This window comes from Schistocerca gregaria, chromosome 5 (genome assembly GCF_023897955.1).
Source record: "Schistocerca gregaria isolate iqSchGreg1 chromosome 5, iqSchGreg1.2, whole genome shotgun sequence".
NCBI classification, from domain to species: Eukaryota; Metazoa; Arthropoda; class Insecta; order Orthoptera; family Acrididae; genus Schistocerca; species Schistocerca gregaria.
This window is the reverse complement of record NC_064924.1, coordinates 499,060,058-499,080,211: the sequence shown is the minus strand read 5'-3', so window position 1 is coordinate 499,080,211 and position 20,154 is coordinate 499,060,058.

The following is a 20,154-nucleotide window of genomic DNA, read 5'->3' as shown; positions in this document are numbered from 1 at the left end:
TTATATTTGAAGGTTTTTTTTCATTAACCATGAATCTCTTCCAGTAATGTAACCATGAATGAGATGCTAAACTTTTTAATTGAAACAGCATTTTGCATTTTTGGTGCTTTTTAGGAGATAAATTTGTGGTTTAACTTCTGTTTTTACTTGTGACATGTTAGGAAAAATGTTATTTTATCTTCACATATTTTGTAAAGTTTATTTTGGTAATGTTTTTATGCTTGTAAAAGGTTGGAAGTATGAATATTTTGGTTTCTTTTAATACTAATGTTGCAGTTCACATTTCATGATTTTTATGTGCCAGCATGGCATACAATTTCATGATAAGTGCCATATGTGGCACTGCTGTGATTTACTGTTCACTTATTTAACTTCCATCATGCATCTGGCCATGAGTCATCCACAGATAGCCAAATGGTAAGGTTACCACTCGTGATAAGCAGGAAATCCCACATATGCTTGTCCATAGGAACTTTTCATTGTACTCAGAATAACACAGACACTTCAATATCGTACAAAACAGATTTGGATCATTTATAAATACTATACTAACAATAGCTCCTTCCAGGAATATTTGCAAGTAGTTTGAACCTCATTTGACCTGTGTCAACACCACTTTCATTTCTTCTTGCTCCAGTGTATGAGTTCATCCTGCTGAATCTTGTGCATAATTGATCTTCATAAAATTCTGAGAGAATGTATAAAGTAATGGACCAAGAAACACAAAATGAATTATGCGATTCCCAAATGTAGTAAACTTGGTGATCCATGTTTTTTTATGTTCATAAAAATGTTAACAATGCATCAATATGTTATTGCTAAGTACAAGCTAGGTCATTATTATTCAAAAGATGAAAACTGCCTGTAACATAAAATCAGTCACATTTTTGAGATTTACATAATCTCAAACAAAAGGATGAGCACTATATAAATCTGTTCTATGATCAGTTACATTACATGTTATCAATTAATGTAATTACATATTAAAAATAATATAAAGTTATTTATTATGGGGGCAGTATGTAATGGCTGTCGGCCATGACTGTAAACAAATAAGAACTTGGACTATTAAGGGGGAGAGGAGTGGTGTGGGGGTATAAGCTCTGCCTCCTTTACAAAGGGTTGCCATCCTATGTCCATGTTCTGTTCTCCCATGAAAGCAGAACTGACATAATGGTCACAGGAATTGTTCATTTATTTTCTAGTTGTGAGGGTCTTATTCGAATCCCTTTATGCACCAGGATTAGTCTCTTCACTCATTTCAAAATTAGAAACAAAAAGCAATGCACAATTCAAAGCAAATTATAGTACACAAAGCATTTGGTAGTGGGTACAGGACAGTTGTTTTTGTGGTTGGCAGTGGTAGTTCAACCACAGTATCTGTATTATTGACCAAACATATCCACAGTTCTCATGAATCAAAATGGAGAACACAAAAAATAACATTAACAGTCTTGATTAAATCTAACACCAAAGCATTGGGGCTGGAACTGACGAAAGTTATTTCCACAACTTGAATTGGAGATCGACAAGTCCAAGAAGTGAACATAGTTAGTAAGAAGTTGGACCAGATCAAGATCAGATCCTTGTCTGGGACTCGGAAGAGGAAACTCCTCAAAGAGAAAGAAAGGAAGGAAGATAAAGAATGGCTTCCTAAACGTGAATGGAGTTAACTAAAAGGTCTTGAACCTAAGACCTCCAAAGAAAAGACTATCTCAAGTGAAGGGGTAATAAACTCGTTCTTCCTGTAGGTCAGGGAACAAGGGAGGAGTCTAATACGCCCACTTCTTGAGATAAATGAATGCAGAGGAAGCTGAGGAAGGAAATACAGGAACAGACCTTTAGTAGTGGAGTCTCAATTTTCATAATGGTGGTCATTCAATGTGAAAATCCACTGGTCAACATTGTCTCACAGAAGAGGGGGATTGTTCAGATGGTTCTCTTTGAGGGAACTGGGATGGGGGGACACAAGTCCATGACCCAAATACAGGTGGGTCTATATGAACCAAAGTGCTTTTATCTTTGTCTATGAGTGGATGGGATCAGTAAAGTGAGGTGGACATCAAGATATCTCCTTGGGATTAGGCACAGCTGTTGCTCCAGTCTATGGCTGCACTACAGGGATAATAGTTTGGGTTCCAAAACTTTTTAAGAACACTCCTCCAAAGACTCTCTTCAAGAACATAAGAATGCAGAAACAGGTCTTGAGAGAGGATTGGAGAGTAATTAACCAAAAATTAGCACCATTTGGTCAGGCCTTTGCAGTGGAAGTCAGTGAAAAATCTCTGGTGGCATTGCATGCACTTTATCTGAAAAACTCCTGAATCTGTGTTTATGTTAACAATGGAATTTCTTCATTGCAATGGCACACATCTGTTTCAGGGGCTTAGTGACCATCAGACTGAAACAATGTAGGGAATTAGTACTGGTCTCAGCTTATACTCCTTATGATGACAGTACTCTTCCCTCCTAGGAAGTGACAAGATTGGTAGAATGACCAACAGCCAGTTGGTTGTGATGCCAGTGCCCATAACCTTGTTTGAGGAACCAGCAACACCAGCAGCAGAGGTGAGCACGTACTTGAATTTATACTAGAAAATAGTCTGGAAATCTTGGATAGGTGTAGGGAACCTAATCTCAGAAACTGAAGAAGGGAAGGTGTAATGAAGATGTAATTTACATAATTTCTGGTCCACTCTAATGGTTAGTTATGTCAAACAGTGGCTTATGACAATGGATCCATCCTTGTCTGACCAAATGTATGAGGGGCATTCAATAAATAATGCAACATTTTTCCCAGTTTCAATGAAAAAATGTGAAATTTGTTGTGGGTTATTCACACTTCAACCCCTATATTTTTTTCATGAAGTTCTGACACTATACTTTGACTTCAAAATGGCATCTATAATGTTGGTATGTTTCAAGCAGAGAACTGTCATTCAATTTCTTTTGATGGAAAACCAGAGCACACAGATATTCATAGGTACTTGCAGAATGTCTACAGAGACCTGGCAGTGAACAAAAGGATGGTGAGTCATTGGCTGAGGCATCTGTCACCTTCACAACAAGGTTGTACAAACCTATCCAATCTCCTTTGTGCCAGCTTGTCACACACAGTTGTGACTCTAGCAACGTTGGAACACACAGAAACTCGCATTCAAGATGATCAATGGATCACAATCAAACACCTCATTGCTCAACTGGACATTTTTGTTGGTAATGCTGATGCATTGATCCATCAGTTGGGGTGCTCACAGGAATAGGTCCACTGGGTTCCTCAGTGCATAATGTAAGTCCATAAAGAGCAATGAAGGAACATCTGTGTGTAATTGCTTGTGCATTATAAGGCTGATTATGACAATTTTTGTCAAACATTTTAACAGGTGAGGAAACATGGGTTCACCATATCAAACTGGAAACAAAATTGCAAACCATCACACTACCTCCCACTGAAGAAAAAGTTCAAAGACACACCCATAGCTGGTAAAGTCATGGTGATGGTCTTCTGGGACTCTGAAGGCGTCATTCTGTTTGACTTCCTCCCTCATAATGTAACAATCAGCTCTGAAGTGTATTGTGCTACCCTCAGGAAACCAAAGGAATTATTTCACTGCATTTGTCACCACAAAAATGTTCTCCATGACAACACAAAGCCCTCACACAAGTCTATGCACCTAAGAGGAGCTCACAAAACTTCATTGGACTGTTTTTGCTCATCCAATTTACACCCTGTATCTTGCAACTTCTGACTTCCATCTGTTTGGCCCAATGGAGGATGCTCTCCATATATAGCAGTATGTGGATGATGGGGATATTATTGATGCAGCAAGACACTGGCTCTGATGTTGACCAGTAGACTGGTACCATGGGGGCATACAGGCCCCTCCCCCCCCCCCCCCTCCCCCAGTAAGGTAGTGTAAGGCTGTCCCATTGAATGGAGATTATGTTGAAAAACAGGGTTTTGCTTTGTAGCCAAAGGAATGGGGAATAATATATTGCATAAAAATCATGAATAAAACCAACCTGATTTCAGAAAAAAGTGTAGCATTACTTATTGAACACCACTCATATAATAAGTTAGAGGTTGAAATGCATGTTAAATAGACTATGGCCTATGGGAATCATATGAAAATAGACTGGGGCTTTTACAAGAAACACCTAAATTCACACGTGTCTGAAGTCAGAACTTTCATAGGGAACACAGTAAATTTTGAGGAAATTGCAGATGAAGGGGTATCTGTCATTATGACCTCATATTTAAAAAGTTGCCCAGTGACCAAGAAGTACTCTAACAGGGATGCACCTTGATGGAACAACAATCTGGAATTGTGAAGGAAGCAAGTAAGGAGACTGTTCAACATTGCAAGGAACACTAGACACTAGACAAAATATCAGGAGGCCCTTGTCAAATACAGTCTTGCAACCAAGTAAGAAAAGCTATCTTCCTGGGAGGTATTCTGTGAGGAAGTGAAAGTTACAGCAACTTGTAGTAGACTTCATAAAATCCTCACTAGAATACCAGTTAATCCAGAACATACTTAAAGAAAGAGGATGGTGCACATACAAGGGCAGCAAGTGATATGTTGTATGTGCTCCTCAAAACTCACTTCCCTTAGTGCAGACCAGGCATTTGTCTCCGAGACACTGGTTTACAAGTAATCAAAGGGAAAACTGGGTATCTGCCAGAGAATGAGTTGATAAAAAAAAAAAAAAAAAAAATTTCAGCCATCCAAGTCTCCAGGCCTAGGTGGTATTTTTCCAGCTCTACTGTAATGAGTGGAAAGGATTTAATTATATTCCTATGTAGACTGTTTAGTGTCAGTCCAGTAGCAGGAATCATTTCTTATGCTTAGAGGACAGTAATGGTTGGTTTTATTCCAAAGCCAGGCAGAACTGGTCATACAAAGGCCAAGGATACAAGGCTGAATAGTCTGTTTTCCTTCCTTCTATAGACATTAGAAAAACTGCTTCATGCACATGTAAATATGTACCGTGGATGCTGTCCACTGTGAATGCTGTTCTCAAACATGGTATGAGTTGGATGAAATGCAAAAGCAGCCAAATTGCCTTGAATATGGTCAAATAATTGGCAGCTGCTGCGAATCAGTGTGTTGGAAGAGCTCCCCTTACCAGTATTAGAGGTACCTCAAGTACTATCCTCTCCTGTAGATCCTGTCTCCTTTGCCGAAAGTACAGGATCTGTCATTACTTCACCACTTGACTGTGAGTGGCATGTCAATGGTAGATCTAGGCGTCCTGTACAAGGTGCATGGGGACCAGGGAGGATTGAGGCTGTTGTACCAATCAATCTAACCAACACGTTTGAGTTGCCGTCTTTCACTGAAACTGAGCTAGTGGGACTCACTTCACCTGCTTTGGGGAAACCTGTTTTGTCCAGTGTCAAGAGAAGGCAAATGCAAAAGAGCAGCAGTCTATTAATTTTTGGCAGTTTGGTCATAAGGTGAATAATGGAATCCTTAAGGGAAATGGCAGCAAGGGACATGAAAGGACACCAGGTGCACTGTGTGTACCCTTGTAGGGCTTCATTCAACATGTTGAAGAGGCTATTCCAGCAGGCATTGAGGGAACAGGATGCAAGCAGCTGCAGATTGTCATGTATGTTAGAACAAATAATGCCTATCATTTGGGATCTGAGGTCATACTTGGGTCCTTCCAGTGACTGACAGAGAAGGTTGCCAAGACCAGCCTTCTGCATGGAGTTTCAATGAAGTTCACAATCTGCAATAATGTCCCCAGAACTGATTGTGGCCATTTGGTTCTGAGTCGAGTGGAAGAACTGAACCAGACACTTTGAAGGTTCTATGAGAAGTTAGGTTGTGACTTCTTGGATTTGTGCCTTAGGGGTGAGAACTGTAGAGTCCACCTAAATGGATTAGATGTGCACTACACATGAGAGACTGCTACACACGTTGATGACTGTGTAGGGTGCACACAGGAACTTTTTAGATTAGGTGACTCTGCATCCAATCCAGATAACAATAGCTGTAGGAAACCCAGAAATATCAGTGTAAGATTGAAAGAAATGCCTCCCACAGCTGAGAGTATTAAAACCCTAATTGTAAACTGTGAATGTATGTGAAACAATGTGCCGCAGTTTGAAGTGCTCATTAAAAATGGTGAAGCTTACATAATACTAGGTGCAGAAAGCTGATAGAAATCTGAAACTAATAACAGTGAGATTTTTGGGGAAAATTTAAGTGTATATCTAGAGGATAGGCAAATGGGAAATGGAGGAGGCATATTTGTCTAATTATATCAGCGCACACCCCACTGCAGAGTGAAAATCTCATTCTGGAAACATCCCCCAGGCTGTGGCTAAGCCATGTCTCCGCAATGTCCTTTCTTTCAAGAGTGCTAGTTCTGCAAGGTTCGCAGGAGAGCTTCTGTAAAGTTTGGAAGGTAGGAGATGGATACTGGCAGAGGTAAAGATGTGAGTACCGGTCGTGAGTCGTGCTTCAGTAGCTCAGATGGTAGAGCACTTGCCCGCGAAAGGCAGAGGTCACGAGTTAGAGTCTCGGTCGGGCACACAGTTTTAATCTGCCAGGAAGTTTCGTTTGTATTCCTTTTTGCTTGCTTCGTTTGCTGCATTTTTATATTTTCTCCTTTCATCAATGAAATTTAATATCTCTTCTGTTGCCCAAGGATTTCTATCAGCCCTCGTCTTTTTACCTACTTGATCCTCTGCTACCTTCACTATTTCATCTCTCAAAGCTACCCATTCTTCTTCTACTGTATTTCTTTTGTCAATTCCTGTCAATCATTCCCTAATGCTCTCCCTGAAGCTCTCTACTATCTCTGGTTCTTTCAGTTTATCCAAGTCCCATCTCCTCAAATTCCCACCTTTTTGAACTTTCTTCAGTTTTAATCTAAGTTCATAACCAATAGATTGTGGTCAGTCCACATCTGCCTCTGAAAATGTCTTACAATTTGAAACCTGGTTCCTGAATCTGTGTCTTACCATTATGTAATCTATCTGATACCTTGTAGTATCTCCAGGCTTCTTAATGTATACAACCTTCTTTCATGATTCTTGAACAAAGTGTTAGCTATGATTAGGATATGCTCTGTGCAAGATTCTACCAGACGGCTTCCTCTTTCATTTCTTCCCCCCAATCCACTTTCACCTACTAAGTTTCATTCTCTCCCTTTCACTACTAACGAATTCCAGTCACCCAAGACTGTTAAATTTTTGTCTCCCTACACTATCTGAATAATTTCTTTTATCTAATGATACATTTCATCTCTCTCTTCATCTGCATAGCTAGTTGGCATATAAACGTGTACTACTGTGGTAAGTGTGGGCTTCGTATCTATCTTGGCCACAATATTGCATTCACTATGCTGTTTGTAGTAGCTTACCCACATTCCTATTTTCCTATTCATTATTAAACCTACTCCTGCATTACCCCTATTTGATTTTGTATTTATAACCCTGTATTCACCTGACCAGAAGTCTTGTTCCTCCTGCCACTGAACTTCACTAATTCCTACTATATCTAACTTTAACCTATCCATTTCCCTTTTTAAATTTTCTAACCTACCTGCCTGATTAAGGGATCTGACATTCCACGCTCCAATCTGTAGAATGCCAGTTTTCTCTCTCCTGATAACAACATCCTCCTGAGTAGTCTCCACCAGGTGATCCAAATGGGGGACTATTTTACCTCTGGAATATTTTACCCAAGAGGACACCATCATCATTTAACCATACAGTAAAGCTGCATGCCCATGGGAAAAATTACAGCTGTAGTTTCCCCTTGCTTTCAGCTGTTCGCAATCCTCCCCAATGTCAAAATTTAAGTTTACTTTAGTGTTTTCATTGTGACAAAAAAACTGTCAGACTGAGTTTGAGAAGCAAAGTTCAGTACTTTGCGAGGAACACCTAAACAGACAGATTCTGGTACATACCCTCACTGAAGAAGAAATAGGATAGTATAGGGAATTGATTAGCAAGATGAAATGAAAGATCCCCTAAAAATAAACTGGTGTATGGGTTCATAGTAATGTGACCAACAATCATAGTTATGTACCATCTCACAAAGCTACAGTAACATGAAGTCCTCCACAAAACTATAACTACAAATCTTAAACAGTGACCAATCTACACAGCACAGTAGCAAATAAAATGTTTTGAAAATGCATTGTGACAAATTATACTAGCACAAGATAGAAAAGATAGAAAATTGAAGTTTTAAGTATGTAGAAATTGAAGTAACTACATATTTCACTAACACTACTTTCTCTATTCCATCACAAATGGTGGAGGTACTCATTCGGTATCACATACAAGCATTATGCTCCTGAAACCTTCTGAAGTTGAACTGATGCTTATTTGCTTAAATAGCAGAGCATACCAAAACACAATTAAAGAATAAAGAAATTTAATGATTATTAGAAGGATTGCTAATCATCACTGTTCACAGTATGGTATGAGTCTTAACAAGAACCAACAAGTAGGATAATTCAAAGGCCTTTCAGTAATGAGTCTTTTGAACCTGTATTGGTTATGTAACAATGATAATTGGAGACTGGAGCACAGTGAGCATATTTTTTGTTGTAGAATATTTTGTGATGAAATTTGATAATACTCATGTATTATTTCATGTCATATAAGAGGCATATATTATCTAGTATCTGTATTAATTTATATATATAATGTTCTGATGAAAGCTTGACAAACAGCATAATTGACAGAAAAGAGATGGAAAAATGCCCACTCTACCCCTGTTGTGACAGTGCCATGACATTTAACAGTGCCGCCATGACAGTACGCGCAAACGGCGATAGAGGTGCTCCGCAAATCGGCTGAGCGCGGGAGCGCCACCTAGCTACGAACGGCGCCGGCCGCGTGTCACGGCATGGCAGTCGAATACGAGATACTGAGTTGTTATCATGTAATCAGCTATTGTTTCTAAGAGAGAGTGTTGAATATCCACGCAATTATTGGTGATTGAAGGTTATAACACTTTTTGGCGATGAGGTCGGATATTTTCACTGCATTGTGTATTTGCGTGTTCCTGACGGGGCAGACGTGGAACAGCTTATGCAAGCGCTCATTGAACAACAAAAATAGCTGATGGCTACTACTCAGGCTCAACAAACACAGCTGACAGCTGCGATTCAGGCGTTGTCGACGTCGCTTACTCATCGTCTGTCTTCCTCTTCTCCGCCTCTATTTCCTCCTTAGGACAAGGCCGCTGAAGACTGGGAGGATTATGAAAAGCGTTTGCGGCAACACTTCTTGACTTTCGGCATTGTCGACGCTCCTATGTGTAAGTCGTTATTTCTATCTTGGATTGCCCCACGGATCTATCAGCTGCTATCTCAGTTAGCCCCTCTGCGGGAACCTGCCTCCCTGTTCTTCCAAGAAATGTGTGACTTATTGTCTAACTATTACCGAAAAACACCCACGTCGTTGCCGCCCACGTGGCGTTCTACCGGTGTCGTAAACAGCCCCATCAATCTTACCGGGCTTGGGGGCAGAACTACACGGTCTGAGTAGGAAATGTCAGTTTGTCACAGACACTCATCACGAGTCTTATGTGGATTCAATGGTTAGGGACGCTATTCTACGGCTTGCTCCTGATAAAGAAGTTCGGCAACGTGCCCTACAACTGCCAAACCCGTGGTTGTCGGAAGTTCTAAGCATCGCTCAATCCTTTGAAGTGTCTCACGCTGCTGGCGCCCAAATAGACGCATGGTGTGATGTAGGGGCTGTACAGTCAACTCTTGACACGGACAATTTGCCTGTTTCATAGGAGAATGAAGATGTGGCGGCGGTTCACTCACGTCAACAACATCGCGTTGGGCCGCAACGCTCGCAGCGAAGTCAGCAACCACAGAAGCCGGTTCGTTCCGCACTTCCTTCTTACCCTCGTTGTTTCGTACAGCATGACAGGGCAGCATGTCCAAAACGTTGGGCCCCGTGTAATTCATGTAGGAAAAAAGGCCACATTGCTTCTGTGTGTCAGTCCCATAAAGTTCCTGTCGAAATGGACGAGGCATCGGACATGGATGTTCACTGTGTGCTTTCTCAAACAAATAAGTTGTTTGTTACTGTTCGTGTTCTGGATAAAGACATCCGCATGCAAGTGGACACTGGCTCTGCAGTAACTCTCATTAATTCTCGCATGTATTTGGCGTTGGGCTCCCCTCCTTTGTCTCCAGTTACGCGAAATCTGAGGACTTATAATAAACAGAAAATTCCTATCATTGGCCAGTTTGATGCTTCCACTGCCTACAAGTCTGTTGTTCGGCCCCTCACGTTTTATGTGGTGGATCAAGTGGGCACTGAAAACCTGTTCAGTTATGATGCTTTCCAGTTGTTCGGTTTCTCCATTGATGATGATGTGCACCTCATATCTGAGGATATTCTGTATCAACAGCTGGATGGATTGTGTTCTGAATTATCGTCCGTGTTCTCTGCTGGTCTGGGTTGTGCCAAGGATTTTGAAGCCCACATTACCCTTAAACCTACAGCTCACCCTAAGTTTTTCCGGGCATGCCCTATTCCAGTGGCGTTGCGTGCACCTGTCAAGGCTGAGATAGACAGGTGAACAGCTTCAGGGATTCTCCTTCCGGTTTCCTCCAGCGAATGGGCATCGCCGATCATGGTGGTTTCTAAACCAAATGGGAGTCTGCGATTGTGTGGTGACTTTAAAGCCACTGTCAACGCTCAGAGCCTCATTGACACTTATCCTCTTCCCCGTCCTGAGGAGTTGTTTTCCAAGCTCGCTGGGGGCCAGTTCTTTTCCAATCTTGACTTGTCGGAGGCATACCATCAGTTGCCATTGGATGCTACTTCCAAGGAATTTCTCGTTATCAACACTCCTTGTGGGTTGTATCAGTACCAGCGATTACCATTTGGCGTCACTAGCGCACCGGCCATTTTTCAGCGGTTTTTGGAACAGCTCACGGCTTCCATTCCCAGCTGCATAAACTATCTGGATTACATTGTTGTCACAGAGGCCTCCACTGAGGAGCACCTTCGTAATTTGCGTTCACTGTTTTGGGTTCTGCATTCGGCTGGGTTGAGGTGCAATCTGGACAAGTCACAGTTCTTCCAACCCTCCATTGTGTATCTTGGTTTCCACTTGTCCCGTGAGGGTATACATCCTCTACGTCAGCATGTTGCGGCCATTAACGCTCTACCCCGGCCGTCTACGGTCAAAGAACTTCAGGCGTTTCTAGGCAAAATTGCTTATTATCATAAATTCATTCCATCCGCATTGGTGGTAGCTTATCCTCTGCATCAGCTGTTGTGCAAAAACGTCCCTTTCTGTTGGTCCGACGGGTGTGAGCAGGCTTTTGTCCACCTGAAGGCTGATTTGCAGTCGGTGCCTTGTCTTGCCACATTCCGTCTGGGTCAGCACTTGGTTCTGGCGACTGACGCGTCACAGTATGGCCTAGGGGCTGTTCTTGCACATCGGTATGAGGATGGGTCAGAACGACCCATCGCCTATGCTTCCAAGACCCTCAACGAGGTGCAACGGCGTTACTCTCAAATCGAAAAGGAGGCGCTCGCTATCATTTATGCTCTAAAAAAGTTCAGCATTTTTTTGTATGGTTCTAAGTTTCACCTCATCACCGACCACAAACTGCTGGTCTCTCTGTTCAGCCCATCGGCGTCGCTTCCGGATAAGGCAGCTCACCGCCTGCAATGTTGGGCCTTATACTTGTCTCGTTTTCACTATGAGATTCACTATCACCCCACGGCCCAGCATGCCAACGCTGACGCATTGTCGCGATTGCCGATGGGCCTCGACCCGGTTTTCAATCGTGATGAACTCCTCTGTTTCCACATTGATGAGGAAGAATGTCGTGTGGTCGAGGGTTTTCCACTTACAGGTTCGCAGGTCGCGGTTGCTACTGCGCGGGACCCGGTCCTGCGTCGGGTGATCGGTTTTTTTCAACGGGGTTGGCCGGACAGGACCAAGTGCTGGGAATCGGATCCCCTTCGCAACTACCATGCCTTGCGCCTTCGTCTGTCTGTTCGTGATGGTGTTGTTCTTCTGGCCACGGATGGCGCATCTCCACGGGTCGTGGTGCCATCCTCTCTTCGCAAAGATCTTCTCAAACTGTTGCATGAAGGTCATTGGGGTATTTCTTGGACTAAGTCCCTGGCCCGCAGGCACATTTATTGGCCCGGTATTGATTCAGACATTGCCCACATGGTTCCTGCATGTGGTCAGCGTGCTCAACAACTGGCTGCACCTTGTACAATGCACTCTCCGTGGCCTGATCCAGCACAGCCATGGGAATGGGTGCACGCTGACTTTGCCGGCCCCTTCCTTGGTACTTATTGGCTACTGTTGATTGACGCCTTCTCAAAGTTTCCGTTTGTTGTTAGATGTCTGTCACCCACCACTGCAGCGACGATGCTGGCTTTGTCCAAAATCTTTGTGCTAGAAGGTCTTCCATCCACAATTGTCACGGACAATGGCCCTCAGTTCTCTTCGCAGGCCTTGCGTGATTTTTGTACTGGACAAGGGATTCATCATGTTACAGCACCTCCCTTCCATCCACAATCGAATGGGGAGGTTGAGCGCCTTGTCCGCACTTTCAAATGCCAGATGAAAAAATTCCTTAGTGATTTTTCCACAGATGACGCTCTGCTGCAATTTCTGAGTTCTTATCGCTTCACACCTCTGGGCGATCGCAGCCCTGCTGAACTCTTGCATGGCCTCCAACCGCGCACTCTACTGCACCTGCTTCACCCTGTCAGGCCTTGTGCTGTGTCCCCTAGTGCAGGAAAATACTCGATGGTCGCCGACGTGTGGGCACGAGGGTATGGATCTCACCCTAAATGGATTCCAGGGGTGGTCACGGCTCTTCGCGGCCTCCGGCTTTGTGAAATACGTACATGCGACGGCACGGTTGTTCGCCATTATGACCAGATGCGCCCACAAGTGGTGGCCACGCTGGTGCCACTGCCCCTTCCTTCGCCTCCACCAGACCGAGAAGCCAGTCCTGTCACCTCTGCCGATCTACCATACGTGTTGCTGCAGCCAATGTCACTGCCATTTCCGAGTATGCCGGAACCGGCCCCAGTCGCGACGCCGCCTTCTCCGGGACCCATCTTGCTGGAGCACACTCCCAGCTCCATGACACCTATGGATGCTGCTCCGGAGTTTTCACCCATCATCTCATCCAGGAGGCACGTTCCACGCACGAGCTTCTGTTCTGGACATTTTTGACCATACTCTCGTGTCTCTCTGCGAGATCTCCTTGGGGCCTCGCAAGAGGCCATGGATGTCTCCGCACTGTCCATGTCTCCAAGGAAGTGAGTGTTTTTTTTCCAAGGGGGGAAAAGTGTTGTGACAAATTGGCTGAGCGCGGGAGCGCCACCTAGCTACGAACGGCGCTGGCCGCATGTCATGGCACGGCACGGCAGTCGAATACTAGATACAGAGTTATCATGTAATCAGCTATTGTTTCTAAGAGAGAGTGTTGAATATCCACGCAATTATTGGTGATTAAAGGTTATAACAATCCCTATTATGGGACACTCTGTGTTGCACAGTGAGCAACAATGAAAAAATCTGCAGACAGACCAGAAATATTTATTTTTCTTGTCAAAAATTATGTGATACATAATAAAATCACTGGATAATGTAAGTAGGCTATCCATATCAATACAAAATATGAACACTGCTGCAGTTCATTTTGCACCACTGACTGTGGAAGGCTTTTGCAGTCTGTGAAGCTGATTTCATGTGCTTCCACACCTGCAGCAAGCAAAAAATGTCTGTCAAACTTACACTACTTCTTCAGATTAGTCACATTTGCAGTGCCTTCATTTTTATTAATTGAACTCATAGGCACTATGCAGTCATGAAATGGCGGTTCTTTTCCTTTTTTTGCCACTTTCATAATAACATAGTCATTCTCTTTAAGCTCACCTTTCCTGTTAAATTCTTCTTTGTATTGAACATTCAAATTATCATCACTGTCACTCATCCAATGAATAGTGCAACCTCCATGACCTGCTCTCTGAAATTTTGCGTTGACATGTTTAGGAGTAGTTTACCAATTGTTTGATTTTGAGAATTTTGCCAGTGGTCACTATGTCCCAATCTCCCAAACAGTTAGTAAGGCTAATGATAAAGTGTATTAACAGACAGTTGAGCCGTACCTTAACATAGTAAATATTGAGTATGATTTTGTTTTTAAACAAAAATAAATTGTATGTAAAATTGGAAATTTGAATGAGTAGCCAATTATGTATCAATGTTCTTTCCAAACAGAAATATGTTGTATGTAAAACTGGCAATTTGAATGAATAGCCAATTACATGTTGCAGGTAAGCTTGGATTACATATGACATAATCAAGATTCTATCATTATAAAGTTTTGAGACAAACAGATTTTTTTAATGATCTGCACATGGAAGTGTGTGCCTGTGAATTACTATTGAAGAAAAATAGCTCACTGTAACTGTACACACATCCACACTAGGAAACTCTAAACTGTTTATGAGGAGTCTGTATTCCGTACTGAGTTATTTGTCAGACAGCATCAAGCAGTTGGTAGTCTGTGGTTAATTCGATGTAGATGTTAGGATAGGAAAAATGATCTGAAACTCTTATTTGGATCCTTCAATTTGATCTCAGTAGTTAATTTTTCAACACGGATGGATAAAGACAATAGGATCCTAATTGAAACTTCCTGGCAGATTAAAACTGTGTGCCCGACCGAGACTCGAACTCGGGACCTTTGCCTTTCGCGGGCAAGTGCTCTACCATCTGAGCTACCAAAGCACGACTCACGCCCGGTACTCACAGCTTTACTTCTGCCAGTATCCATCTCCTACCTTCCAAACTTTACAGAAGCTCTCCTGTGAAACTTGCAGAACTGGCACTCCTGAAAGAAAGGATATTGCGGAGACATGGCTTAGCCACAGCCGGGGGGGATGTTTCCAGAATGAGATTTCCACTCTGCAGCGGAGTGTGCACTGATATGAAACTTACTGGCAGATAATCTCATTCAGGATCCTAATTGATAATATTTTCTTTGGTGAAGCTCAGAGAAAGAAAATGAAAATAACTGTTTACCCAGTAAAAAATACTCTCTCTGATCATGATGCACAGTTATTAGGATAAGTAACATAGTGTCCTACAGTATGGATACTCTTCAGTAGAAATGAAGTAGAATAATTACAATTCTAGGACAAATGTTTTTAGAATACTTTACAAGAAGTGACCTGGGATGAAATTTATTATGAACCAAATTTCCCTCATAAAATTTGATCTATCCCTTGATAAATTCATATTATTATTTGAAAATATCTTTCAGCATAAGCTAATCAGAAAGGGCATTAAAAATCCATGAATCACTAGAGAGATTAAAGTATCTTGTGAAAGCAAAAGAGAAATGTATCTGTTGGCAAGAACAAGTAGAGATTCTGCAGTAGTTGAAAACTAAAAAAAACTACTCAAAATATCTCAGAAAAGTTATTAAAAAATCAAGGAACATGAAGATAATGTCATAAATCGGAATTCTGGCAACATATTTAAGGGTATATAGAATGTAGTGAAATGAGAGATGGGCAACCAATAGAACGGGATATCATCACTATTGAAATGAATGGAAAGACTAAAAATAATGTGTCACAGGTTGTAAATATATTTAATAATTATTTCTTAAATTAGTAGAAAGCATTGTGAAAGACAGTGCAAGAGAAAAATCACAGCAGTATTTTGAAAAAGTAACTCATAAAATACAATAATACAGATGTCTCACTAATTTTTACTTCTGAAATTAAGAAAAGTAAAACATTCTCTCAAAACTAAAGGCTCACCTGAGTTTGATGGTGTTCACAACTGAGCACTAAAGATTTGTTCCAATATAATAACCCCTGTGTTACAAGAAATACATAGTGCATCACTAACTCCAGGCAGTTTTCTAGACAGATTGAACTATGACATTGTTAAACACATCTTTAAGAAAGGTAATAACAGAGATGTTAATAAATACCAAACTGTTTTACTCTTTTTTCCCTAAATTTTTGAGAAGTGATGTATTCTAGAACAGCATCTCACCTTTGCAAAAAATACTATATGCAGCAAATCACAGTTTGGGTTTCTGAAGAGTAACTCTACTGAGAATGCCATTTATATGTTCATTCACCAAATTATACAAGAATTAAGTAATAAAATACCACAGGTTGATACATTCTGTGACTTACCTTTGGCATTTGACTGTGTGAATCACAGTCTTCTCCTAGATAAGTTGAAGTTTTATGGGATTGGTGGTATAGCCAAGAAATAGATAATATTGTGTCCAACAAAAATAAATCAAAATCAAAAATCTAAAAATGCAGAAACTTTTATTAAGTAAGTCAACCAATATGGTCTGTGGCATAATTATGACTCGGGAGAAATCATGTATGTGGTTCCCCAAGACTCAATCTTGGGTCTACTATTGTTCTTCACACATTTAAATCATCTTCCATCTGTTATACAACTAACAGAATTAGTTGCTTTTGCAGAAGACAGTAGTGTTATAATCATTCCAAGCATATGTACAGAAACAGAAGAAAAGATAACCAAAGTTGTTAAAAGCATCATTGACTGGTTTTCAGTGAATCACCTCACTCACAATTTTAAAAAAGACTCAACATATTTGGTTCTATACATTTAGGGGTACTAAAAAAATGATAAATTTTTAAAAAATAATAGATAGAGTGGAAGCTTCAAAATTCTTAGGTGACTGTATTGATGAGACTTTAAATAGGAAAAATCATATTTTGGAACTCCTGAAACAACTTAGTTCAGCCACATTTGTGCTTTGAATCATTGCAAATCTTGACAAGAGACAAATCAGTAAGCTGACATATTCTGCATATTTTCATTCAATAATGTCTCGTGGAATAATGTTCTGGGGTAACCCAACATTAACAAAGAAAGTCTTCATTGTACAAAAACGTGTTATAAGAATAACAGGTGGTGCTCACCCATGTTCATCCTATAGACATGTGCTTAAGGAGTTGGGCATTCTGACTACTGCTTCACAGTATATTTACTTACCCATTAACTTTAATATTGTAATACTCACCATATAGCAAAGATATTGATTTGCAGATAGGCACAACGAAAAGACTGTCAAATGAGTAAACTTTTGGTGAAAAGGCTTTCATCAGACTTAGATAACATACACACTCATACAAATGCAACTCACATCACACTTGACCACACTCTGGTTTCCAATGACAAATTGCGATCATCAGCACATGATAGGAGAAGCACACTGGTTAGTGGGGGCAAGAAGGAGGCTGTGGTGAGGAGGGGGAGGGGTAGTAGGGTAGGGATGGGGTATGGTAGAGTGCTACTTGTTGGAGGACACAGGGATGAGGTGGAGAGAGGGTAGGACAGCTAGGTGCAGTTGAGAGGTTAGATGGAGGGCAGAGACAGGAGCAGTGGAAAAGGAGAAAAGTAAGAAGACTGTGGGTGTGTTGGTGGAATGGAGGGCTTTGCAGTGCTGAAATGGGAACAGGGAAAGGGATAGATGGGTGGAGAACAATGACTAATGAAGGCTGAGGCTATGAGAGTTATGGGAACATATGATATACTGTAGGGTGAGTTCCCACCAGTGCAGTTCAGAAAAGCTGATGTTGGTACGAAGGATCCAAATGGCATAGGCTGTGAAGCAATCATTAAAATGAAGAAAAATGGGGCAGACAGCCTGTTGTTTGACCATGTAGATTGCAGCACAGTGGTTGCAGCTTAGCTTGTAGAACAAGTGACTGGTTTCACAGGTAGCTCTGTCTCTGATAGAAGAGGTGATGTTTGTGACTGCACTGGAGTAGGTGGTGGTGGGATGATGCATGGGAAATGTGTTGCATCTAGGTCTGTTAATAGGGTGAGATACATGATCTATCCCATACATCCTCTAACCACCACCTACTCCAGTCTGGACACAATCATCACCTGTCCCATGAGATGCAGGGTGACCTGTCATGTAATCTACAGGCTAAGCTGCAACCAATGTGTTGCATTCTATGTGGGCATGACAATCAACAAACCGTCTGTTCACATGAATGGTCACTGACAAACTAGGGCTAAGAAACAGCTGGGCCACCTAGTTGTTGAGCACATTGCCCAACACATCATTTTCCATTTTAATGACTGCTTCATAGGCTGTGCCAAATGGAATCGTTGTACCAACACTTGCTTTTTCTGAATTCTCCCTGCAGTATATCCTACATTCCCATAACCCTCCTGTCCTCAATCTTGATTAGTCCTTGTCCTACACCCAATATCCCCTTCCCTGTTCCCACTCCAGCACCACACAGCCCTCTGTTCCACCAATGCATTCAGTCTTTTTCCTTCTCTCCTTTTCTGCTCAGCCCATCCTCACCCCACCAACTAGATTGTTTCTCCCATCATGTGGTGCTGCTCAGTGTCTGGCCTCAGTAGCGACAGACTGTGGCCATGTGTGTGCGAGTTACATTTGCTTGAGTGTGTGTGTATGTATGTAGTCTAATTCAGATGAAGGCCTTTTTGGCCAAAAGCTTACTTGTTTGACAATCTTTTTATTGTGCCTATCAGTCACTCAACATTTCCACTATCTGGTGAGTAGTACTCTATCCCTTTCATGATGTTATTATTCTAACCTGGATTTTCCATTGTTTGATTTTCCCCATGAAGTTTGTAGTAAATAATACATTACAGTTCAAGAAGAACGATGTTGTACATAATTACAAGACCAGAAGGAACAATCACATTCATTACTCCTCATTAAGATTTCTTTAGCACAAAAATACACTCCTGGAAATTGAAATAAGAACACCGTGAATTTATTCTCCCAGGAAGGGGAAACTTTATTGACACATTCCTGGGGTCAAATACATCACATGATCACACTGACAGAACCACAGGCACATAGACACAGGCAACAGAGCATGCACAATGTCGGCACTAGTACAGTGTATATCCACCTTTCGCAGCAATGCAGGCTGCTATTCTCCCATGGAGACGATCGTAGAGATGCTGGATGTAGTCCTGTGGAACGGCTTGCCATGCCATTTCCACCTGGCGCCTCAGTTGGACCAGCGTTCGTGCTGGACGTGCAGACCGCGTGAGACGACGCTTCATCCAGTCCCAAACATGCTCAATGGGGGACAGATCCGGAGATCTTGCTGGCCAGGGTAGTTGACTTACACCTTCTAGAGCACGTTGGGTGGCACGGGATACATGCGGACGTGCATTGTCCTGTTGGAACAGCAAGTTCCCTTGCCGGTCTAGGAATGGTAGAACGATGGGTTCGGTGACGGTTTGGATGTACCGTGCACTATTCAGTGTCCCCTAGACGATCACCAGAGGTGTACGGCCAGTGTAGGAGATCGCTCCCCACACCATGATGCCGGGTGTTGGCCCTGCGTGCCTTGGTCGTATGCAGTCCTGATTGTGGGGCTCACCTGCACGGCGCCAAACATGCATACGACCATCATTGGCACCAAGGCAGAAGCGACTCTCATCGCTGAAGACGACACGTCTCCATTCGTCCCTCCATTCACGCCTGTCGCGACACCACTGGAGGCGGGCTGCACGATGTTGGGGCGTGAGCGGAAGACGGCCTAACGGTGTGCGGAACCTAGCCCAGCTTCATGGAGACGGTAGCGAATGGTCCTCGCCGATACCCCAGGGGCAACAGTGTCCCTAATTTGCTGGGAAGTGTCGGTGCGGTCCCCTACGGCACTGCGTAGGATCCTACGGTCTTGGCGTGCATCCGTGCGTCGCTGCGGTCCGGTCCCAGGCCGACGGGCACGTGCACCTTCCGCCGACCACTGGCGACAACATCGATGTACTGTGGAGACCTCACGCCCCAAGTGTTGAGCAATTCGGCGGTACGTCCACCCGGCCTCCCGCATGCCCACTATACGCCCTCGCTCAAAGTCCGTCAACTGCACATACGATTCACGTCCACGCTGTCGCGGCATGCTACCAGTGTTAAAGACTGCGATGGAGCTCCGTATGCCACGGCAAACTGGCTGACACTGACGGCGGCGGTGCACAAATGCTGCGCAGCTAGCGCCATTCGACGGCCAACACCGCGGTTCCTGGTGTGTCCGCTGTGCCGTGCGTGTGATCATTGCTTGTACAGCCCTCTCGCAGTGTCCGGAGCAAGTATGGT